Raw genomic sequence first — 7,008 nt, forward strand, 5'->3', positions numbered from 1 at the left:
TTGTGGTCACTTCCCTGTTGAGATTTGGTATGTGATCAACTCTGTGATGGGATCTGCTCTGATTAACCAATCAATTGAAAGGGAGTTTCCTCGGGTATGTGGCCGGCATCAGATATAAGCCGATGTTCTGGCAAGGCTGGGAGCTTTTTGCTCATGCTGGATCCTGCAGTTGGCTCCTGTTCATCTGACCTCTGGTTCTTGGGACTTGAGCTAGCAGCTTACCTGCAGTCTTGTCAGCCAATCTTGAGATTCATCAATCTTCACAGCCTGTGAGCTCTCTGACCTGCCAATCTTGGCTTTGCCAGCTCCTGTGGCTATGTGACTCAGGATAAGCCTCTATCCTGACCCATGGATTTGGGACATTCCAGCCTCTACAACCTCCTGAGCCATCCTTGATATAAATCTCTCTATATATGTCTGTTCATATGCTTTACTGGTTTTGCTCCTGTAGAGAACCCAGGTTAAGACAGTGGCCTTAAGTGAAATGTTGTTGTTTTTGTGCTGTCAAGTTGGTCCCGACTCATAGTGACCCTATGAACAACATAAAGAAATGCTGTCCTGTGCCACCCTCACAATTATTGTTATGTTTGAGCCCATTGTTGCAGTCACTCTGTCAATCCATCTCATTGAAGGTCTTCCTCTTTTTTGCTGATCCTCTATTTTACCTCTACTTTACCAAGCATGATGTCCTTCTCCTGATATCTCCTTATAACTTGTCCAAAGTACATGAGATGAAGTCTCTCCATCCTCACTTCTAAGAAGCATTCTTGCTGTACTTCTTCCAAAACAAATGGGTTCATTTCTTCTGGCAGACCATGGTATATTCAATATTCTTCACCAACATCATCATTCAAATGCGTCGATTCAAATGCAGGAGGTACACCATGGTGAAATGTTGTTCTTTAAACTTGAGACTCTTTGCCCTCAAAACAATAAACCAAAAACCAAACACATTGCAGTCAAGTAGATTCTGACTCATGGAGATCCTATAGGACAGAGTACAACTGTCTCATACGATTTTCTAGTCTGTGATCGTAACAGAAACAGATTGCCCAGTCTTTCTCTTGCAGAGCAGATGTTGGGTTCAAACCTTTCAGTTAGCAGCCAAACACTTAACCACTGTGGCACCAGGGCTCCTTTCCAAAGACAGTAGCACATACAAAATGGTAGAGAGACAAGGGCAACATATAAAATTATGTTCCAGTGTTTGCAAGAGTACACTCCTTCTCCTTGAGCAGATCAGCTTTCCCTCAGTGGTGTCATAGCAGCCTGGCTGGACTGCTGGGTAACATGCTTTGATCTTTTTTTTTTTTTTAATCGGGAGCAAATTGAGGAACTACTTAGGGATCTGGTGCTAAAAGAAACATGAAGATTTGGTTAAATGATACTTACCAAATGGCTGGCATGTTTATTATTATCCTACATCTCCTGTTGATGTAGGCTAGAGAAACGGTATCCTTGGTTAAAATCAAAATATTATCAGAGAAGCACTACGCTAGTGTAGCAGTTCTCTTGGCTTGGTTAGTATATACCTGCATGTGCAGCATAAATAGGAGTGTGAGTTGGGTATTTAGGAAGACAGGATAGGTCCAGGATGCAATGCTTTGCAAAGGGAGGGTGGGTCAAGCTAGGCATCAAACTGGAAAATCCCAGGAGGTTGGGATGAACACAAAAAACCCATGCAGCCAAGGAGGTTTCAGTGAGGGTGAAAGGCTCTAGAAATCAAGTTTTACTCACTACTCAGCGCTGCATTGATATAGTATAAACTAAGGTCAGCAGATTCCAGAGACTGTTACTCATTTCTGTCTTCCAATTCCTTTGTGTCTCTTAGTTTCTTTCTATACACACATGTACACACATGCACTCACACTCATTCACATTATAACATCCCCAAAATGACAAGTACACACTCTAGTTTACCATTTTGCAACCCAACTATCCCTGCTCACTCACTGTTCATATGTACCCTTCAAATATAAATTTATCTGTTATATTAGTTCTTGTTGTTGTTGTGTGCCATCAAATCAATTCCAACTCATAGCAATCCTTTGTAACAGAACTGCTCTGTGGAATTTCGTAGACTGTAATCTTTACTGGAGCAAATCCCTAGGTCTTTTCTCCCACCTAGCTACTGGTGTATTTGAATGGCAGATCTTTAGGTTAGTAGCTGAGCACTTAGCCACTGAACCACCAGGGCTTCTTAGTTTTCTAGTGTTTCCATAACAAAGTACCACAAACTATGTGGATTAAAACAAAATTCCAGAGGTGAAGTGACTGAATTCAGAGAACGGCAAATGTTTTGAAATAGTTGTTTCAGGGTGTTAGGGGAGCATTTTGATCAGTGAAACATAGTTATGTTAGAATTAAGCTTCCAGTTTAAACCATGACCATGAGTGTCTCCCAAATCTCTTTTCCTTCCTTCCATCAAAGATTAGTATTATCCTGAGTTGTAACGAATCTATCATTCCCACAATATATTTAGCTTATATAAGTTACCTTTTTTTACAGACACATAAATTTTGTACATGGGAACAAACAAAAGTAACTGATGCTGACATTTTTATTAAAAAATGTGCATTTCAGAAGCGATGAAAAAATAGAATTTTTAGAAGGAAAAACTTAGATTTATCAACAAGTCAAATTGCAGAGTAATCTTTGCCCACTAGTAAGTCTGTTACAGCAGCTTGCATTATCCAAGAGACTGGGCAGTAGGACTTGAGTCCCCACAGCAGTTCCATCCTGAGTGTGCTGGGTGGCTTTGAGCAAGTAATATGATCCTTTGGCTTCTCAATTCCATATCTGGAGATGATGTACTAGCCCAGAGTAGCTTCAGCTGAACTGATGAAGCAGCATCCAGAGTCTGTGGTCAAGCCGAGTTCTCCCAGCCCCTTGAAGGAATTTTGACCATCATCATAGACCTTAATGAATATACTGTTGCTATAGTACTTGGGAATTGACCAAGATACCCCAGCTGCTTCTCTTCTGGAATTCTTCATGTTGACCCCAGATAATCACTGAACTGCAAACTCAGAAAACTATGTGACTGCCCACCTCCAAAGAGCCACTTGGGGTTATGAAAGAATTCAACCTCGAGGTCAGTGCATTAAAGAAGAAAGAGCCCTCTCTTTATATCCAGACTACTAACAGTTCAAACTGTGTGCAATTACTGTACATTCATTACTAAAAGATCTTGGGGAAAATTCTTTAAATTCCCTAATAAGGAAGACCAAAGAATTGATGCCTTTGAATTATGATGTTGCCAAAGAATATTGAATATACCAGGGACTGCCAGAAGAACTAACAAGTCTGTCTTAGAAAAGTACAGCCAGAGTGCTTCTTGGAATGGAGAATGGCGAGACTTCATCTCATGTACTTTGGACATGTTATCAGGAGGACCAGTACCTAGATAAGGACAACATGCTTGGTAAAGTAGAAGGTCATAAAAAAAAAGAGGAAAACCATTGACAAGATGGAGTGACACAGTGGTTGCAACAATGGGCTCAAATAAAGCAACAATAAATATTTATTTGTTACCAAGAACGTGCTAAAATTATTTATGTAAATTTAACATTCCTTTCTGAAAATGGACCTAATAATGCCTATCATGACGATTAAGTGTGATTAAGAATAGATGGCCCCAATAAAGTGTCCATTTCCTTATTTTTTTCTTTTACTTTCTGTTAGGGATTGAATCATGTCCCTCTAAAAGTTCTAGCCTGTGAAGTGCTAACCTGTGAATGTGACCTTGTTTGGGGGAATAAGGTTTTTCTTTGTAGATGTTGCAAGTTAAATAAGGAAGTCATGTTGGAATAGGATGGGTCCTAATCCTAATCTCTTCTGATTGAGTTCTTATAAAAGAGAAGGGCAGATATGGAAACAGAGTAACACACAGGGGGAAGACGCCATGTGACAATGGAGGCAGATGCAACTATAAGCAGTCGAGGAACACCGAGGATCTCTGGCAGTCACCAGAAGCGCAGAGAGATGAATGTGGAACAGTTCCTCTCTCAAAGCCTCAGAAGGAATCAACATGGCTGATACCCTGATTTGGACTTTTGCTGTCCAGAATGCTGAGAAAATAAATTTCTGTTCTTTGAAGCCACTGCTTTGTGGAGCTTTCTTATGGCAGTCCTACAGGACTAAAACATAATCATAAATCAGTCATGTAAATTTCTAAGTTTTTCTTGAGGGAAGGTTGGCCTTGGCATATTCAGGAAAAACGAACAAACCAAACATATTGGGCAACTTGAGATGAAGCCAGGCGCCACCCTATCCTATGATAATTCAGAAACAAGTAGGGATAAGTGTTTCAGTTCCACCAGACTTAAAGATTTGGAAGTCAGTCAAGGAAAATTATAAATAAGGTCACTGCAGAAGGTCAAAGAATACTCAAAGTTAGTGAAAATTTGATGATGGCAATGATCTTTTTTTTCCTGGCTGCATGTTCCCCAGCTGTTGTTAAATAAACACCCACTAAAGTTTATCATGTGCTTCCCATAAAGAAGACCTTGTTTGTAAGGAACTTACAGGTTAATTTGTAAAATGTTATCAGGGCATTCAAAACACATGAGCACAACATAAGAAAATAAATTTGACTGCTCAAATGCATGATACACTCTATCTGCTTAGAAACTCAGAAGAAAATTGAAATAACAGCAATAATCATTTTGGGGGAGCTATGGGAACATACTTTGGTTTTGTTTTTAGCATGTGGCCCACATCTCAGGCAAAAGAAAGCTGGGTTACAGATTCATTTTTCAGCTGTGGTGTGCTAACATGTTAGAAATTTTGGTAGTTCACCAAACCATGTCCTACCTCTCCTTTCCCTGGAAAAGTGTGCATATGCAAAGGCATCCCACAAAGTTCCTGCTGAAAACGTTATTTACACAGAAACTGAACGATATGGTCCAGCTGTTCATGTTTTTCAATTGCTAATACGAAGATTGGATAGAAAATAAACCAGAAGGAAAATAAAGCATTTTCTGATGGAGCAGTTTGGCTCCCACCCTATCAGCAGATGGCTATGTCCTCACTGAATAGAAACAGGATGCAAAAGCAAGGGGAGTATTTGAGGAATGGCACTAAGTCAGAGAAGCTGTATCGTAGACAATGTAATGAGGTTTACACAAAATGGACCTAGAAAGGTGATTGAGGGCTGCTTGAAAAATATGTGAATGCCAGATTAAGGATTTTCTACTAGATTCTACAAGCAAAGGATACTCATCCATGTTTTCTGAGAAAAAAAGTAGACATAATTTGACCATGTCTAGCATGCATTAGAAATTTGTTTGGGACAAAAAAAGTTTTCAGATTTACACCCTCTAGCCTTCGTTTTTCAAAAACAATGTAATGACTAATTCATAAGAGCAAGAACATGGGTAATAAATCTCTGGTCAGCTAAGGAGAAAGGGGCCCATCAGTAGGCTTTCCTCATTGCCCTTCCACACCACCAAGCTGCCTCCTTGCAGCACCTTTCTCTCTCTAGGAATGTACACCCTTCATCTACCATTGAAAACAGTTGCCATTGACTCCACCTCAACTCATGTCCACCCCCAGGTGTTATCAGAGAACTGTGCTCCATAAGGTTTTCAATGGCTGATTTTTCACAGAAGTAGGTCACCAGGCCTTCCTTTTGAGTGCTTCTGGGTGGACTTGAACCTCCAACTTTTTGGTTAGCAGCCAAGTGTGTTTGCACCACCCAGGTATCCTCATCTACCATGTGTCTGCCTTATCTGCCAAGCTCACTTCTCTAAATCATTCATCCTTCCACTTCCACTTTCTGATCAGAAATTCAGAGAAAGTCACAGACATATAAAATGACACATAGTGGAAGGAGCGAATCTGGCCTGCACTAGTCTCTTGGGGCTCCCGTAGCCAAGTACCACAACTGGGCAGCTTGAAACAATGGGAATTTATTCACTCACAGTATCAAGGTGTCAGCTGAGCCATGCTCTGTCTGAAGGCTCTAGGGGAAGAATCTGTTCATGCCTCTATTAGCTTCTGGTGGTTGCTGGCAATCCTTGGCATTCCTTGGCTTATAGACACATCACTCCACTCTTTCCCTCTGTTATCACATTGTGCTGTTCCTGTGTGTTCGTGTGTCCAAATTTCCCTCTTCTTGTAAAAACACCGGTTATTGGTGCAGTTGTATTTCAGAAAGGTGGGAGCAGAGAAATACAAGATGTGGCTGTAGGAGTGAGAATGGACCCCATCACGTATGGCCTTGTAGTCTATGTAAAGTATTTTCACCAGTTTTCGAAGGGTAATGGAAGCTCCATGAAAAGAGGAAGATGTGTGGTCTCATCAGATTTTTGTTTAAAAGGAGCCCTCTTGCTCTTGGAGCAAGGGAGCAAGTGCAGATGGAATCAATACAAGAATAGAGCAAGAGCCTAGGAAGTGATCTCATGGAAGTTTGGACTAGAGTGGTAGTAATGGATGCGAGATCATTTTAAAAGACTTGGAGAGATTTTGCAAAGAGACATTTGGCAGGAGTAGTGCTGCTCTAACAAAATACCACAGATTGGGTGGCTTATAAGAACAGACATTTATTGTCTCACAGTTCTGGAAGCTAGAAGTCCAAATCAGGGCCTTGGCCACATTGATTCCTTCTGAGGCTTTGAAGGAGAATCAGTCCCACGCCTCTTTCCTAGCTTCTGAAGATGACCAGCAATCCTTGGCATTCTTTGGCTTGTCAATGTATCTTCACATAGTGCCTTCTCCCTCTGTGACTCTATCTGTTCTGTTTTATAAGACACAACACAAAAGGGCTTAGGACCCACCCTACTCAGGTATTCACTCAGGTAAACTGATAACAAATTCAGAGAAAGGCTCTATTTCCAAACAAGGTCACATTCACAGGTACAGGGATTAGGACTGCCACATATCTTTTTGGTGGTACAATTCACCCCATAACAATTTGGTTATAGGGTGGGTATGGGAGGGTGCAGTAAGGGCAAGTAAAAAGATGACTGCTGTGTCTCTGGCTTGAATGGTTTAATGAAGGTTTGC

Source organism: Loxodonta africana, chromosome 1, assembly GCF_030014295.1.
Source record: "Loxodonta africana isolate mLoxAfr1 chromosome 1, mLoxAfr1.hap2, whole genome shotgun sequence".
NCBI lineage: Eukaryota > Metazoa > Chordata > Mammalia > Proboscidea > Elephantidae > Loxodonta > Loxodonta africana.